At 46.7% G+C, this 17,286-nt stretch overlaps 1 non-coding gene across 1 annotated transcript; it reads right to left on the bottom strand.

Moving 5' to 3' along the window:
• Positions 1-4,810: 4,810 nt before the first annotated feature.
• Positions 4,811-4,882, bottom strand: TRNAH-GUG (transfer RNA histidin (anticodon GUG)). The gene has a single exon. It is a non-coding gene; the product is annotated as a tRNA-His (tRNA).
• Positions 4,883-17,286: the final 12,404 nt, after the last annotated feature.

Genomic DNA, 17,286 nt, shown 5'->3' with positions numbered 1-17,286 from the left:
ATCAGCTCCCTCTTCTTCACTCACTCCTTTTCTCCCCTCCTCTCTCTCTTATCAGGAAGTCTTGCCTCATTCGTGGTGATGGGTTCACATTTGCTTTTCCCATCAGCCCCCTAGGAAAGCGGACACTATGCTCTTGCAGTAAGGGGGGAAATCTGGAAAGTCGTTGTTTTTGCATTTTCATTTCATCCTTCTGTTCACGGCCTCTATTGGATGGTAGGTTTCCGCCTAGGAGCCATCCACAGAGGGCACCCGGGCCAAGAGAGTGAGGGAACCCTCATCCAGGGCGCCCCCATTTTCTTCCCTGCCCTACTTTTCTTAGTGGTCTAACCACAGACGTTTCTTTCCATCTGTTATGGAGAAGGCTGCCCCTGACTTTCACACCATTTCCTGCCAGCTTATCATCCTCTGAACCGCCATGAGATAAAACCTGTCCACCTTAATAAAAATGGCAGGAAGGAACCCTGTGTGATCCCACTGCTTCCGTCGTCTCTCTGGCTGCGCTTCGGACCCCAGACTCCTTGGCTCTGTTCTGGTACGTAGGGAGCAGAACAAGAAGAAAGCAACCAGCAGAGTGAAGTGACAAACATACTGACGTTCTTCTTTGCATGGTGCTCGACACTGCTTCTTTAATTCTGCATCCACCCTGAAGAAGCATGTGACTGTTATTCCATTTGGTGGATGAGGGAGATGGGCACAGAGACGTAAGCAGTTCACTCGAGGTCTCAGAGCACTGGGTCTGAACCCACGTGGTCTGTCTGTGCAGTCAGTGTGCTGACCCGTACGCCAACAGAACAGGACACTGTCCCCCAGGTACCCTGCAGGTAAAACAAGAAGGAACTGAGTGGACATCCGAGCCTGAGAGCCAGAAAGGCATCCAGACGATTCACTCTGCCCTGCGATAGAGTACTGTTTGAGGCTGAAACAGTAGCCCAGAAACCCCCTCTGATAAGCATCTCAGGACGTGCAGGTGGCCTTTGAAAGACAGCATGAGATTGCAGGGTCTAAGCAAACCCTCCCCCAGAATGAGTGACCGTCCCCCTCACCCCTCCTGCAGCACATTCAGACCTGGAAGGGCCCTCATGGTCCACCTATCAGACGGTCATGCCACTCAAGGACAATTCACTTCTCTGCCCCATCTTATCTCCTGAATCTCACACACCATCCCCAAGCTGAGTTGCCGGTTCCCAGTTCCCCAGCTCCGGCAGCTCCGTGGCAGGAGTTCAGAAATCTTGGATTCCCAGTGGCACAAGCCCCGCTCCGGGCTGAACGCCGAGTCCGTGCCGGTTTTTCATAATTGGTTTTCAGAGCAGCCGGTTCCGTGATGTGTCATTGTTAGCAGTTGTAAAAAGATAACTCACATTTTTAAAAGCTTAAAGCTTGCTCGGTGCAGATAAAAACTGTGACAAATTATGTTCCGAAAAATCATAAAAGTGGAGAGAGACATGTTAATAACCAAAGGTGGCGTTTCATTTAGAGGTCAGCCAGAGCTATTAAAGTGGCCAGGAATTTCAAGCTTTGGCAGTAGTGATTTGACCATATCACTTATCTTCCGCAGCCCATGCCTAAGTATCTCCCTGGGTAAAAAAAATAATATCATCATCATCCGCAGACAGTAATACGGGAGGTCAGGGTGAACTGGGGAGAAAAGCAGTATTGCCAGAAGAAATCCAGCTTTCAAGATGTTCAAATCGACCAAGACCATTACATGCTTCGGTTCCCACGCTTTCACCCCCCGTATTCGAGAACATGCTTACACATGCGAACACCAACACACGCCCGACATACCCACTCACTGTGTAAAATAGCCATGTGACGATTTTTCTGCAAGAAAAAAAAAATAGAAAATTGATCTGAAGATTTGGATGACAAACACAAGTGTGTGAAACGTCATCTGGTTTTTCCAAACTTAAAAAAAAGTTTTTTTTTATTTTTGCTCTGGGGAGTTTGTTTGTTCTTTGGTTCTTGTGTGTGTGTGTGTTTTCCTTTAGCTGAGATTGAAGTAAATGCAAAAGGTGAATGATCTTCAACTGGTGGGAGATGCTCCAAGATTTTTCCACACAGTGGGAGGGGAAGAGTTGAATGGAGTCTGGCGTTGGTTGTTTTGAGAATGGGAGGTTGCCAAGCCATTGGTTGAACCAATACAATGTGTGCCTCGCCAGCCGGTGCCCCCCGCCCCACCACAACCAGACTGCGTGTCAGAGTTTCATGTGGTCAGTTTCCAGAGGTGAACGATTGCTTTTGAAATTGACCTGTATTGCATGCCCTGGAGACCCAGATTGAGTAGGTCGTCTTCAAGGACAGTATATTAATAATAAGGCAAAGTAGTAAAACCATTCTAGACCATAGCGCTTGGAAAACTGCATGAACAACAAGTTGAGCTACCTGAGTTTTGGCTTAGTGACAAATTGGACCCTGCTAAGCCAGTCACCTGACTTCTCGGAGCCTCAGTTTTCTCTTCTGTAAAATGGACGGGTTCCAGTGCTGATCTCACATGGTGTTGTAAGAATGTGCGTGGATGGTTCCACACAGAGGCTCTGTCCTCCCTTCCCTTTCTTCAAGATGCTCTACGTTTTCCAGGATGTTTTCATGTCTGGTAGTGAGCAGCAAATTTCAGTCATTTCTCAAGTTACTTTTTCTCCCAAGCCATTACCTGTTGGATCTTGGAGAGACACAAGGGAAAACAAAGGCTTGTAGATGGCAAGAGGCCTCTGCTCTAATAGGCAGATTGGCCCATAGTTGTATATTAAAAAAAAATAGTTTTGATTCACACCCCTCAAAATGACAAAATAGTCTCTACTTGCTGATGAAAAACAGCATGTTGTCTACGGCAGCAGGTACACTCACGGTGAGAATCTTCCACTCGAGGGGGAGACTGTGGTGAAGAACCCTTCCAAGGGCAGACAGGTGGCTTTTTAAACATCTGCCTGATTTTACCATAACGTAAAAGTCATAGCAGTCAAAAAATGGAAACTTTCTGTAAAGGTTATATAAAAGGCATGCTGTTTATCCACAGACCAGACCATTGTGTGTAACTCAGGCAGATATAAGGTAGCTGCATTTAATGCATAATACGTGAACATAATTGTACATTTATTTATTTTAATTCTGCATAGATCTTCCATACCACTTAAGCACTGAGGAAGGAGAAGGAAGTGAAAACAGGGCATGGACCCTGTCATTTAAGCTCTGGAATGGATTCCTTAATAAAATGCAATAGAAGATTTGAGGCCAGAATCATATCAGTTATAAGTCCGTGGTATTTAGGGCCATTCATGAAGGAATTATTACTATTTATTATTTGTCCCCCATCTACTAGGCATTCTGCTAACTGGGGAGTGGCTGAATAAAACTTCTGCCCTCGAGCAACTGCTTTAAAAAGAAATTACCTAAATTTCTTTGGGATCCTCACATGATAGAGATAGTCTTCCCTAATTCTTTACCATTCTTAAAGATTCGGTTGCTTATAAGTTAACCAGAATTGCCTGTTTTTCAGCACATATTTGAAGCAGCAGACTGAATTGCAAATATTCTCGATAGATTCATTAGAACTTCAGTTTTTTTCTCTGTATCCTACTTAAGCAAAGGTCTGGGCATATACAGGTGATCAATAGTGCCCATTATTACATTACTTGTAATAAAGATGGCGGGCATGCGCACACACGGCGTCTCGTAGTGAATGCGCTGGTAGCCATTGGCTTGTCCGACGCTCATCGACTATTCATGACTGATGGCAGACCGGACTCAGAGTAATGCCGAGACGACACTAATGCCTTCCCACTGGGACCCGTGCTCTGACCTGGTGGTTTCTGTTCTTCTCCTCTCATAGTGGATGTGGGGATCTGAAGGGTGGATTTCCATCTAGCTGGTAAGGATATAAATAGGTATCCAAAAGAGAGCCTCTCTTGGCCCTTTGTGCATTACAGTGACTTTCTATCTCGTCAACATGTTTATGGGAAGGGTGCAAAGGGCAGAGATGTGGGATGGCCCGGTGAATGCATCTCCTGCTGATTCATGGGGGGCGGGGCGGGGTATCCAGTGGTTCATGGAGGAGAGATCTCCCATTGCTGTGTGCAGCTGGTTTCCAGGGTGGTAAGAGGAGAATCTGCGTGCCATCGTGGAAGAAAATAATAATCAAGCCAAAAACAACAGATGTGACTATTTTGAGTGGATATTCATTCTGGGAAAACTCTGCATTTGAAGCCATGGAATATAGCTTTGAACATCTCAGAGACTGAACTCATACCCAAGTCTAAAGCTAGGTCAGCCCTTACTTAGTTAATTGTGTGACTCTGAGAAAGTTCCTCAGACTCCTTGAGCCTCAGTCGCCTCTTCTGTACAATGGGCTTGTAAACCAAGTGGGGTTTTTATTTATAACACTTGGTAATGACCTCTCTGATGGAAACACTACCTTCTTTTGGCTCTTGGATGGTTGATGGCTTGTCCTGTGGGTCTCAGCTTCAGTATCACCTCAGAGAGGGATCCATGATCCCCTGAATGAACAGGTCATCCTTACTCTGGTTCCCATCCCTGCTCCTTTCTGCCACCAAACCTCACAATTTGTGAGCCTGTATTTTATATACATATGTATTATATAATGTATATAAAATCATAGACTTCTTTATCTGCTTGATGATTCTCTTTCCCCTCGAGGGCAGGCTCACAGTTTGTATCCTTTGAAGTGAAGTGAAGTCTCTCAGTCGTGTCTGACTCTTTGTGACCCCAGGGACTCTAGCCTACCAGGCTCCTTCATCCATGGGATTTTCCAGGCAAGAGTACTGGAGTGGGTTGCCATTTCCTTCTCCAGGGGATCTTCCCAACCCAGGGATCGAACCCGGGTCTCCTGCATCACAGGCAGACACTTTACCGTCTGAGCCACCAGGGAAGCCATCCTTTAGAGCCTTAAAAAGTGTCAGGCTTTTTAAAAAGTAGGTCCCCAGAAACATCTATTAAATAAATCAGTGAACATTAAAAAACCTAATCTAGAAAACAGTATGTAAGGTATATATTAAAAGGGAAGGGTTTGGACTTTTAAAATTTCATTTCATCCCTTTCCTCCATCTTTTTTCTTCCAGAGAGAAAATATAGAGCTTAAAACTGAAGAAAAAAAAAAATCAGTGAAAGAATTTTATGCATAAAAATGAAATGAATTTTAAACCTTCACTTGGGCAGAGACAAAATTCATATTAGAATTGACAGTCTGTTAATCACTATTCTTGGTGTAATCCAGTGAGAAACTCTGTTCCTTTTATAAGTTAAATTGATTCATACATATTGGCAAGTTAGCTATTTCCCTCAAAGGGAGTTGAATTTATTTGGGCTGTATATTAATACCTTATTATCTTTCTTTTGCATCAATGACATGATCATTTCATCTCAGTGTGTTTATTAGAGTAAGTGCTTTTGGAAGGGGAAGTTAGAAAAAACCCACCTATGCCCAGCAATCTTTTTAGACAGGTACATATAAAATTTTCTGACCTGTGGCTGTAACTGGTCTCTGTAGATCTTTGCTGACTGTGCCTCCAAGGTGTGTTATCAGCATGTCGCAGTCAGGACATACTGTTAGAATGTAACTCCAGTGTGTTCTTCAGATATGTCGTCTGTCCCAGTGCAAAAGATGGTAAATTTATTTGCTTGCAAGAACTACGACTACTGATCAACCTCCTGCTGGAAATCTGCTCATTTAAATAGTCTTATTAGTGGCTCGTGTTTATATAAATTGGGAGGATGAACAGTGGGAACAGGTTGACCTTAGACAATTGCAACCCAGACAGGTCTGCAAGAGTTGGATTGACCTCATTAGCAACAGAACGGTCATCAGATTCAGTTAGGCCCCTGCTACGAGACCAGTGCAAGAGAAAATCCGTCTGATCCCAAGATTCTTGAGCAGTAATATAAAGTTTTACTGAAGCCATGTAGAGAGAACACTGAAGGAGAATCATTTTATATACCACACAGCAACCCCCCTAAAAGGCCCATTTAACCTTACTTTCCCAGAGCCCTCTTGTCGTACCAGCTGCCCCTCATTCTTTCTCTGCTCTTCCCCAGGGCACAGTGGCTCTCAAACCTTGTCAGGCACCGAAATAACCCTGCCAGCTTGATTACAACCCACATGGCTGGGCTCCACCCTACAGTGTCTGATTCAGTGGGTCTGGGGATGGGGTGGAAGAATCTGTATCTTGAATAAGTTTCCAGCTGGTGCTGATGCTGCAGGTACCAGGACCACACTCAGAACCTCTGCCTTATCAGTTTGAGATCTGATCACATCTCTGTGTGATCAAGTCCCTTCTATGTGAAAGGTGTTTGTAAATTAGAAGACAGAATTTGGTTGAGTAGCAACAAATCCACTGATGATCCTCTCATCCACTTCACATCTTTCCATCTTGTCTTTAGGTATTTCTTTTTTTTTTAACTATTTTTTTTTTATTTTTTTAGTTTTTTTTTTTTAATTTTAAAATCTTTAATTCTTACATGTGTTCCCAAACATGAAACCCCCTCCCACCTCCCTCCCCATAACATCTCTGTGGGTCATCCCCATGCACCAGCCCCAAGCATGCTGTATCCTGCATCAGACATAGACTGGCGATTCAATTCTTACATGATAGTATACATGTTAGAATGCCATTCTCCCAAATCATCCCACCCTCTCCCTCTCCCTCTGAGTCCAAAAGTCCGTTATACAGGGACAGTATCATATGCTTTCTGAGATCAAAACACATGTGTACTGTGCCATTCCCTTGAGATACTAGGTTTCCACTTTGCTTTTTCAAAATCAACTTGTTAATAATCCATTCTTAAGTTGTGCCAACACAAACTTTACCATCGTATAGTTTTCTGAAATGTCCTTTCCTCGTTTTTCTCTTCTGAGACCGAGACATTGCAGTGATGCTCTTCCTTTCTCCCTGTTTTATTGAGCTGTTCCATTTCCCCCTATGAGTCTTTTCATTATCTCAGGATATTAATTATCCAGATGCATGGATTTGAACTATCTAGAATAATCATCCGAGGTGGCTGGGTTGTTTCTTTATCCTTTGTGCCCACTCTGGAGTTTCATTTGCAATTTAAGTACCCCCTTCCGGTTTGAATATCTCTTCTTGGTTGAGAAGGCTAAAGAAAATACCAATCTGGGTCAAATTTCCCTGGTGGCTTACAGTTCACCAAGTGTATTGCATGCAATATCTATTTAGGTATTATTTATTATTTCTCCTCCTTTTATAGATAAAGCAACTGAAATGTTGTACATGGCATATAGTAGAGATTTAGGAAGTATTAAATTAACCAGGGAATGAATGAGTGAATATCCAGTACCTAACCCAGGCACCAGGCCAGTTCTCCTCTTGTTCTTTGTTTTGCCCCAAACCTCAAGAGAAAGGCATCATTTTCTTAATATGAATGCAACATCCTTCTTCTTTCACTTTTTCTGAGATATGTTCAGGTCCACAAAAGTAAGGTCGTATGCAACCTGCAGACATGTTTCCAGTGAATAGATAACTGGAATTTTTAAAATAAATCTTAACCCTTCTCCATCCACAGCACAGTTCACGGTCTGAACATTTCTACCAGTGTCTACCGCGCATTATTTGCATTTCTCAGTTTTAATTTTAAATTAATTAAAATGAATTCAGTTGCGGTAGCCACATTTTAGTTGTTCAGTAGCCCCATGTGGCTACTGACTACCATATTGGACAGTCCAGAAATGGAACATTTCTATTTTTGCAGAAACTTCTACTGGCCAAATCCAGTGAAAAAAAATCTATGCTTATGCATTTTCTATTAAATCAATTAAACGGGAAGGTGGAAGTGGATTTTAGTGTTTCCTAGTGGTCGTTTTGAATTTTCCTGGTAGGAATAGACCCTTATTTAGCAAACAAAATTCCCAGATGAGCTGGAAGAAACATGATTGAGTTGTGCCTAAAACAATGAAAGCCCTGTGACATGTTGATATTCTAGGCCGGCGACTTTGCTTGTGGCATTTTGGAACAAGATTCAGCATCAGGAAAGTGTCACCCAAGTTGAAAGCTCCCCTGTAAGAAATGTCTCAGTTTGACCTAAAGTAAGTGGAAGAGACAGGGTACAGGAAAAGGAAGCCGTGGAGGACGTCTCAGTGATAAATGGTACCCTGTCATACCACATTTGACGTCTGAACAGGAAAAGGGGGCTGTTGAGCCAGATGTGGGTTAAGGGAAGAAGTTCAAACCTCTCTCTCATCTTCATTTTGTTTTCCAAGGCGCAGGTTGAGTTCACGAGCCCTGAGCTCAATCACGGCATATCTCTTCTGCCAAACAACAAGCCAGTCAGGGCAGATATGTTCCCCTGCGGAGGCCTCAGCCTCTCCCAAGAGCAGAACAATTTCAGGGCCTCTGAACTGTGGAGAGAGTGCAGCCAAGAGCGACGCGCTCCGCAGTGGCCATCAGCGGCCACATCATGTGCGCTGCAACTCCAGAGGCTGAGCGCGGGACCCCGGAGAGAGTGCAGCCGTCCCAGGCCCGCTGACTCCTTGGGCCAAGCATGGTCAGGCCCACATCTGTCAGGGTCTAGAGTCTCCAGTCTTCATGGATTGCTTTTCTTAAACACCAAGCAAAAAGCCAGTGCTCCACCTTTGAGGCCTCCAAATCTGCCTGCAGTGCAGGAGAACTGGGTTCAATCCCTGGGTTGGGAAGATCCCCTGGGGAAGGGAATGGCAATCCACTCCAGGATTCTTGCCTGGAGAATCCCGTGGACAGAGGAGCTTGGTGGGCTACGGTCCATAGGGTCACAAAGAGTCGGACACGACTGACCAACTAACGCTTTCTTTAGCCGAGCAGAGTTCATTTCCCTCTAGTCTGATTCTCCCCAGATAACTTGCACATCACCAGCACACTTATCTGGGTTTTCTATCAGCCTGAAAGGTTCAGAGTATGGATCTGTTTTCCAGACTGCCCGTCTGACTGTCTGACCTACGGTTGTTCCCTCTCACAGAAATGCATGATGTTACCCTTGTTAAAACCACAATTAGTCTAAAGCCTTGACAGGAAATATCGGTTTGGTAAGACCAGCGGTGCTGTTAATAGGAAGTCACATGATTTGTAGGGAGAGAGGGTGCACGCAGTTGAATTTACACGATGTCTACTTATCACTGGTCTCTGGCTGCGGCTGCTGGCTGCAGAACACAAAGGCTCGCGTGCACACAGGAGCCTCCATCGTTCTAGCTGGGAGGCCAGGGCAGGGCCGCCCTGCCAGGCCTCGAGGATGTCAAGGGGCAGCTGGTGCCCGGTGCAGGAGGCTTTGGGAAACATGGATTCTTCCCATCACATTTCACCTGAAAGGAAAGACCAGGCTGGTGGCCAGTTTTAAGGGTTGCTCCTGGCTAGCCCAGACTTGGCAGGCCATTTCCACTATGACAAAAGGAAGTTGCCTCAGAGATGGTTAAAGAATCTGAGTCCCGTAAGAACAGCAGGCCCAGTGACTGGAAGGGGTGTGGTTTGGAACTGAACTGATGTGTGGTTCTGCCATATCCTAGCTTTGAGGCTTTGGCCTCAGTCTCCATATCTGTACAACAGGGTTGATGCTACTCATAGGGAGTCAGTGTAGCTATTGGTCTGTAGCAGCGGTGCTGCTAATCCTTACCAGAGGCCATTGATTACGTATTCTGTTCCAGGCATACTTTCAAAGCCATAAAATATGACCATGGAAAGAGTGCACCATTACAGTCAATTCAAGGAGGAGAAATCATCCGATTAGCCAGGTAGTCACAACACGTCTTAATCCTTCTGAGTTTCCACTTCCTCGTCTACAAAATTTAGGCTTCCCAGGTGGTGCCAGTGGTAAAGAACCCACCTGCCAATGTACGTAGATGCAAGAGATGTGAGTTCAGTCCCTGGGTCGGGAAGATCCCCTGGAAGAGGGCATGGTAAGCCATTCCAGTATTCTTGCCTGGAGAATCCCATGGACAGAGAAGCCTGACAGGCTATAGTCCATAGGCTCACAAAGAGTCAGATACACCTGAAGCAACTTGGCACAAACACACACCTCTATAAAACGTAGATAATACCTCTCACACATTGCTATTGGAAGAATTAAATGAGATCATGGTTAGCACAATTTTTGGTGCTTAAGAATGTGGATAGAAGCTAAGGAACGGGGATAGAAATTAATAATACTATTATTAACATTATTACTATTATAACTCTCATCCACCCAGTGCTGCCTCAACTACCATTGAGGCAGCTGGTGCTATTTTGTCCTGCAGACAAAATAAAACTGCAGATTCTCAGTCAATGAATAGCTGTTGTAATTACTATGCTCAGAGTGTCCAATGGAGTGCTACTGGAAATGCCCAAGTTGCATTTAGCCACCACTGAACAGATCTGTGGGAGATGTGAGCCATAACAAAACACACCGATTAAGAAGAAAGAAAATTAAATGTTTGGTTGGTGCAAGAAGCATATGCCTTGAAAGAAGTCTGTGCACTTAGGTGTCTCATTGCAAACCCCTGACTGCCTGAAAGAGTGTGTTCTCTAGAGCCAGGACCAAAGGAAGAACATTCGCATTGTGTTTTATTTTCTTTTGGCTTCTCTTACAACCTTGACGAGTCTGTGAGCTGCCCCATCCTGGACTTAGACCATGCTCTGGAGGGTCTCAAGCCCATTCCCTGGGAGACCTCAGTGAGTCATCTCCGGGCTGATAAAACAGAGGTCCGCTCCAGCGCAGGGGTCCTCAGCTGGGAGCCGTTGGTCTTTAGTTGGAGTTAGGGCTGTTAAATAATTTCAGAGCCAGGTTGGATCATCCCTCCTTGCGTCTCCCTCCTTCTCCCCAAAAGCAGACCAGAAAGACAAGATAAGACTCTGTTCCTGCAGTTAGTAAGTTTCACTTATTCAAAGGAATCTGTTCCTCCCATCCAGGGTAAGTCATTATGTAATCAGTATAAAGAAAAGTCAGAATAAAACTAAAGGAAAGAAGCAAACATATCTGTATATATATTAAAAAAAAGAAAACAAACAACCCACAGCCAGCTAAATTCAACTTAAAACTGAAATCCTAATCCATGTGACAGGGTAACCCTTCTGGTTGTTCACGGTTATTTTTCTCTCCAATAATGCTTGGAGCGTCTGCTCCTTAGCTGTTCCCCCAGGCAGTCTCAGCTTTTGGAAAGAGGTGCGCTGACCAGTTTCTCAGGAACAGAAACTGGTCTGTAGTCTGCCTTCTCTTTGCATTCTGAAGGCGGCGTCTTCCAACACACTTCTCTGACGTGGTATTTCATATACCCTGATACCACCTGTGTTTCCATCGTCACTTACAAAGTCCTTCATCCTCTGCCATTATTTTGTGCTTCCCGGAGTGTGTTAGATTCAGAGGCTAGAAGCCACGTGGGAGTAAACTGGGACTTACCAATATGTAAGAGGGCAGAGAAGGGGGTGATTCTTTGATCAGGGGTCAATTACAATAAATTTTCTGGGTCCCTTCACACACAGAGCTTCAGCATCCCCATTTGTGATGAGGCGCTAAGAATTGTCTCTTTTGCTAGGCTGCTGCCTATGACAGTGCCTGGCCGCTAGTACGTGTGCAGTAGGTGGCGGCTGACACGTGACACCATCACTGTCATCACCATCAGCATCCCCTCTCGAGAAGGACATCAAGTCAGTGTGGAATCACTGAGTCCAGATGCCCTGTCTTCTGCAGACAGCCAGGCCTCTGCAAACTAGCTGGGCACCTGGGGCGTCTGTGATGAGGAGCAAGCTGTGAGCATTTGGAGGGAGACAAGCAATCGTCTCTTCTGAGCTGAACGAGGTCCACACCTGGAACCCCCTTGTGCAGGCACGACGTTAGAGATTCTGCCTTTGAATCACTGGGCATTTTCTACTCAACGCCAATCAAATTCTAATCAAAACTCTCCTGCCGACAGAGGCTGAGTCCTGTGAATACACTCAGGTCAGTCATTCCTTTATGTGTTCATTCATTCGTCCCTGCACTCTGTAAAGGCATTCAGCCCCATCTGAAGAGCTGGAGGGTTGAGGACATCAAGGTTTCTGGAACTCAGCACCCTGCACCCAGTGTGTAAATGGGTGAGTTTGTGTGTCCACACATGTGTGCACACATATGCACCAACAAGTCAGCCCTTTTAGGGGGGATGCCACATCATGTTCACTTCCATATACCCACCCCTCACTGTCTTAACGTATCTTGATTATCTGGTCCATCACCGGATAGTGTTTTCTGAATGAATGAATGAGCCAGACAAAGCCAGAGTGGAAAGAAGGCAAAGAGGGAGGGAGGGAATAGATGCCTCTTCAGCCTCCCCTGTCGCCAAGACTGCTCACCACCTCTGATAGCAGCCACTCCCTCCCACCCCACCCATGCCCCGGAATCCTGCCGTTGGTCACACACCTGTCTCTTCTGGAAGGTCACAGGCAGCCTTCTATCCCCAGGGCCTTCACAGCAGCCATCCTCCAATAGCATCATCAATAAGCACTTGCTGAATGGATGCTTTGTAGCTGAGAAATATTACCAGGTGTCACTGGGGAATGGATTCCAGCAGGGGTTACCATCAGAAGTAAGGAAGAAGGCTGAGGTGGTGATCGTAGCCATTCAGAAGCAAAGAGTAGGCGAGTGAACTGAAGTCGGGGCAGAGGCTAGAGAAGAAAGAGCAAGTGGTGGAGATGATGGAAAGAAAGCTCAGCAAAGGCCGTCCACCAGTTGGTGGCAGAGGGGAGAGAACAGGCAGGAGCCAAAGAGGAAGCCGAGATCCTGAGCTTCAGCAGCCGGGAGAAAAATGGCCCCATTAATTTCAGTGGGCCTGCGAGGAAAGTCAAGGAGGATGATTGACAGGTAAAGAGCTCTTAAGGGGCTAGATGGGAATGTGAGAAAATAAGGACCTACCTTGGAAGGAAAGTTATGACCAACCTAGATAGCATATTCAAAAGCAGAGACATTACTTTGCCAACAAAGGTCCGTCTAGTCAAGCCTGTGGTTTTTCCAGTGGTCACGTATGGATGTGAGAGTTGGACTGTGAAGAAGGCTGAGCACCGAAGAATTGATGCTTTTGAACTGTGGTGTTGGAGAAGACTCTTGAGAGTCCCTTGGACTGCAGGGAGATCCAACCAGTCCATTCTGATGGAGATCAGTCCTGGGTGTTCTTTGGAAGGAAAGCTGAAACTCCAGCACTTTAGCCACCTCATGAGAAGAGTTGACTCATTGGGAAAGACTCTGATGCTGGGAGGGATTGGGGGCAGGAGGAGAAGGGGACGACAGAGGATGAGATGGCTGGATGGCATCACGGACTCGATGGACGTGAGTCTGAGTGAACTCCGGGAGCTGGTGATAGACAGGGAGGCCTGGCGTGCTGCGATTCATGGGGTCGCAAAGAGTCGGACACGACTGAGTGACTGAACTGAACTGAAAGCCACCTTTAGGTCAAAAGTCCTTGTGCAACTTTTTATATTTCTTAAAAAAAATTTATTGAAGTTTAGTTGAGTTACAGTGTTAATTTCTGCTGTACAGCAAAGTGATTTGGTTATACATATATGTATATATATATAGATTACTTTTAAAAATTCTTTTCCATTACAGTTTGTCACAGAATATAGTTCCCTGTGCTATGCAGTGGACCCTTATTGCTTACAGAACAGCTTATCTCTGTTCATCTCGACCCCCCCGCTCCCCCCCTCCACCGCCTCGCTCCCCCTTGGCAAGCACAGGTCTTTTCTCCACACAGGAGTCTGCTTCTGTTTTGTAGATCTGTTCCTTCATGTCATATTTTAGGTTCCACATGTCAGTGGTGTCATCTAGCATTTCTCTTTCTCATCCCGACTCCCTTCAGTCAGCATGGCCATCTCTGGTTGCACCCATGTTGCTGCAGATGGCGTTACTTCACTCTTTTTTGTGGCTGAGTAGTATTCTGTTGTGTATGGAATCCACCCATCATCTGTCCATTCATCTGTCAGTGGACTTTTAGGTTGTCTCCACATCTTGGCTATTGTGAATAGCGCTGCTCAGAACATAGGGGTGCATGTATGCTTTTTTCCCTTCCTTGATGTGTTTCCACTGGCAAACCAGTGAAGCAAAGGGATTATTTCTTTGGCAGATCAAACCAGTAAGGTTAATCAACCATTGCAATCACCCATTGAATCCCTCCACCCAGTCCCAGAATCATGAGGTTGAACGTGATGCTCTGGCGCTCTAGGCCGTTGTTCTGGATTTGTTCACCTGTTTCACAGTAACTTACTGGTCCCCTCGTCTACTAGAGGCTGTGGATTCTGTGATGAGTGAGAAGAGACGTAAGCCCTGCCGTTACAGAGTTCATGAGAGAGGCTGGAGGGATGCATGCAGAGAGGCTGACGTGAAGTGCAGGGGAGAGGTGACGGAGGTCCTTGTAGTGTCTGGGGGTGCTCCAGAGCAGGGGTCCCCAACCTCCCGGATCCAATGCTTGATGGTCTGAGGGGGAGCTGATGTAATAACTATAGAAATAAAGTGCACACTAAGTGTCATGCACTTGAATCATCCCCCAAACTATCTCCATCCTCCCTGGTCCATGGAAAAATTGTCTTCCATGAGACGGGTCCCTGCTGCCATAAAAAGGTTGGGGACTGCCGCTCTAGAAGAAGGAGCTCCTGCAGAGACCCAGAGGAGGAGGAGGTGACTAAAGGAGTTAAGAGTGGGGAAAAGAATGTTCTAGAAGGAGCTAAGAGAGGACTGGAGGTCCTGCACCAGGAGGGACCCAGACAAGTATGAGGCTCTGAAAAGCCACCCATGGGGCTGGGAAGGGGAGCCTGGTGGGATAAGAGGCCAGAGGGAGAGTCGGAGCTAAACCAAAGGAGCCTTGGGGCGGGGGCATTGGCATGCCAGGGGTTGAGGGAGTGAATCACGTCTCCTGAGGTAGAATGTGAGAATTCTCAGTAATTCTGACTCACGTGAACAGGAGCCTGGCGGGGGGTTGCCTGCCACACTGCAGCCAGCCCCGATGGAGTGGATGGTAAGGTTGCCCCCGTAGGTCGCCGCCGCTAAGACATAACAGCGTCTCCCCTCGTTCTCCCCAGTCTGATGTAATCTTTCCGAAGGCTGGCAGCACTTGCAGGAGAACTGTTTCAGCTGTCTATTAATATTTTAACATGCTTTTAAGAAAATTTGGCCTTTCGTCGAGCTGGTCTCAGAGCAGATATATATCACAGTTCATGATAGACGTTACACTTATCCCTGTGCCGTGGGCCTGTTTCTCTTGTTTGGATTCATTTTTAAACATCTATTATTAAAAAAAAAATCTTTCTTGCCAGTTATGTGTTTTCTCCCACAGTTCCTCAGCTTGTTTACTCTGAGCCAGTCACCCCCCTACACACCTCACCCTCCCCATAAGGATGGCGTGCGGCGGATTTTCTGACCTGGGTGAGCAGAGATGACTACTCTGAAATTAAGCGGGGGGGGGGAAAAAAAAGAAAATCTGGAACCCCGAGGCTAAACCAGAATGTCTAGTAACAAGGAAATTATAGCCTGCAACTGGCCTTGTACTTGGGGAAAAAAAAGAAAGAAAATAAAAACAACTGTTCTCTCTCTTTCAACAAATATTTATTGAAACTTGATTATGTCTATGGACTCCATGCGATGCTCACACATGGCAATCTCATTCTTTTTTCTTATGACAGCTCTTAGAGGTAAATTTTGCTTATCCATGTTTAGCAGGTGAAAAAAGTGAAGGGGATATTTTTTAGGGCAGGGGGTGGTAAAACACCTACCAGCAGGCAGAATGGAAACTCACTTTTGTCCCAGATCTCTTCTGCCCGCCTGGAGCCACGTACTCATCCTTTCTTTCCATCTCTAAAGGGAAGCTGTCGGGCGACTAGAACATTCTGGTGTGGATGCCTTCCATGCGGGGGGCTGAGCTCAGGGGCTCCGTCTAGAGAGGACACGTGAGCTGAGACCTCACGAGCCAGGAGGAGCCCGTGTGGGGAGCGTTTGAGGAAGGGCATTCGAGACGAGTGAGGTTTTGAGGTGAGAAGGAAGAGCTGGTGTGTTTGTGGACCAGGCAGGAGTCCCATGCGGCCGGAGGGTGAAGTGGGAGGAAGCGCATGGTATGAGGCAGTCAAGGGCTGGCTCATCAGGTCCTGGTTGGTCAGCCAGGAAAGCGGGCATCTCTCTGATTGTGGGTGTGTGGCCGGTTAAAGATAGCTGCACGTGCCTGGACACTCCTACCCCCAGAGCTGGCATCTTCATCCCCTTCCTGCGAGTCCAGGAGGCACCCTCCCTCCTTTGGCCAAGGCAGTATGGTGGAGGTGATGCTATGCCAGCTTCTACTCCCTGGCCTCAGGGAGGGACACTTTCTACTTCTTGTTTTCAAACCCTCTTTTGGAGTCCTAGGGTTTCCCTGGTGGCTCAGACGGTAAAGAATCGGCCTGCAATGCAGGAGACCTGGGTTCAGTCTCTGGGTCAGGAAGATGCCCTGGAGAAGAGAATGACAACCCCCTCTAGTATTCTTGCCTGGAGAATTCCATGGACTCCAGGGAGCCTGGCGGGCTACAGTCCATGGGGTCACAAAAAGTCAGACACGACTAAGTGACTAACACTTTGACTCTCACTGGGAGTCCTAAGCCACTGTGTAAGAAGCCAGTGACCCTAAGACTTGGTGCGTGGGGTGGTGACAGAGGGACACTCCAGTCAACAGCCCCCTCTGAACCCCTCTAGCCACCCCCACCAAAGCACCAAAACCAGTGAGTGACGTCCTTCTGAAAAGTCCGAGCCAGGCCATCCACCAGCTGCATACCCCCAGGTGACCTGACTCAACGCGGTATAAAGCCGAAAACCCATCCAGCCAAGCCCTGTCTGGCATTGAGAGCTAGGATAAAATTGCGGTTGCTTTCAGCCACTGCATTTGGAGGTACCTGGTGGTACCGTGGGTACCCAGAACAGATGAGTCATGGAAGGGGTGTCAGGGAGCCGTGATTTAGGGACTGCACCATGGAAAGATAGCTGCGGCCACTGCGTAGAGACTGAATCATGGGAAAGGGCGAGGGCAGGCGTGGAGTCGGCAAGGTGGATTCTGGAGCCGGTTTCCGTTGTCCAGGTGAGATAGGAGTAACGGTAGGAAGGCAGTTTGAATCGGGTATATACTTTGGAAAAACCAAAAACAGAAAGCGGAGCTCACTGCTGGATGAACGTGAGACTGATAAGGTGCCCCCTCCCCGGTACCCTAAGAGCCTGGGGAGGTGGCCCTGCCTTCCCGTGACACAGGTGGGATTGGCCCTGCTCGCATCTTGCTCTGTAAATATCCCCCTGTCTCTAGCGAGGCCAGGCGTGAACCCTGGCTGGGACACAAGGACAGTTTGG

Source organism: Capricornis sumatraensis, chromosome 20 (assembly GCF_032405125.1).
Source record: "Capricornis sumatraensis isolate serow.1 chromosome 20, serow.2, whole genome shotgun sequence".
NCBI classification, from domain to species: domain Eukaryota; kingdom Metazoa; phylum Chordata; class Mammalia; order Artiodactyla; family Bovidae; genus Capricornis; species Capricornis sumatraensis.
Note: the sequence above shows the minus strand (reverse complement) of the source record. Positions and strands in the feature narration are given on the sequence as shown.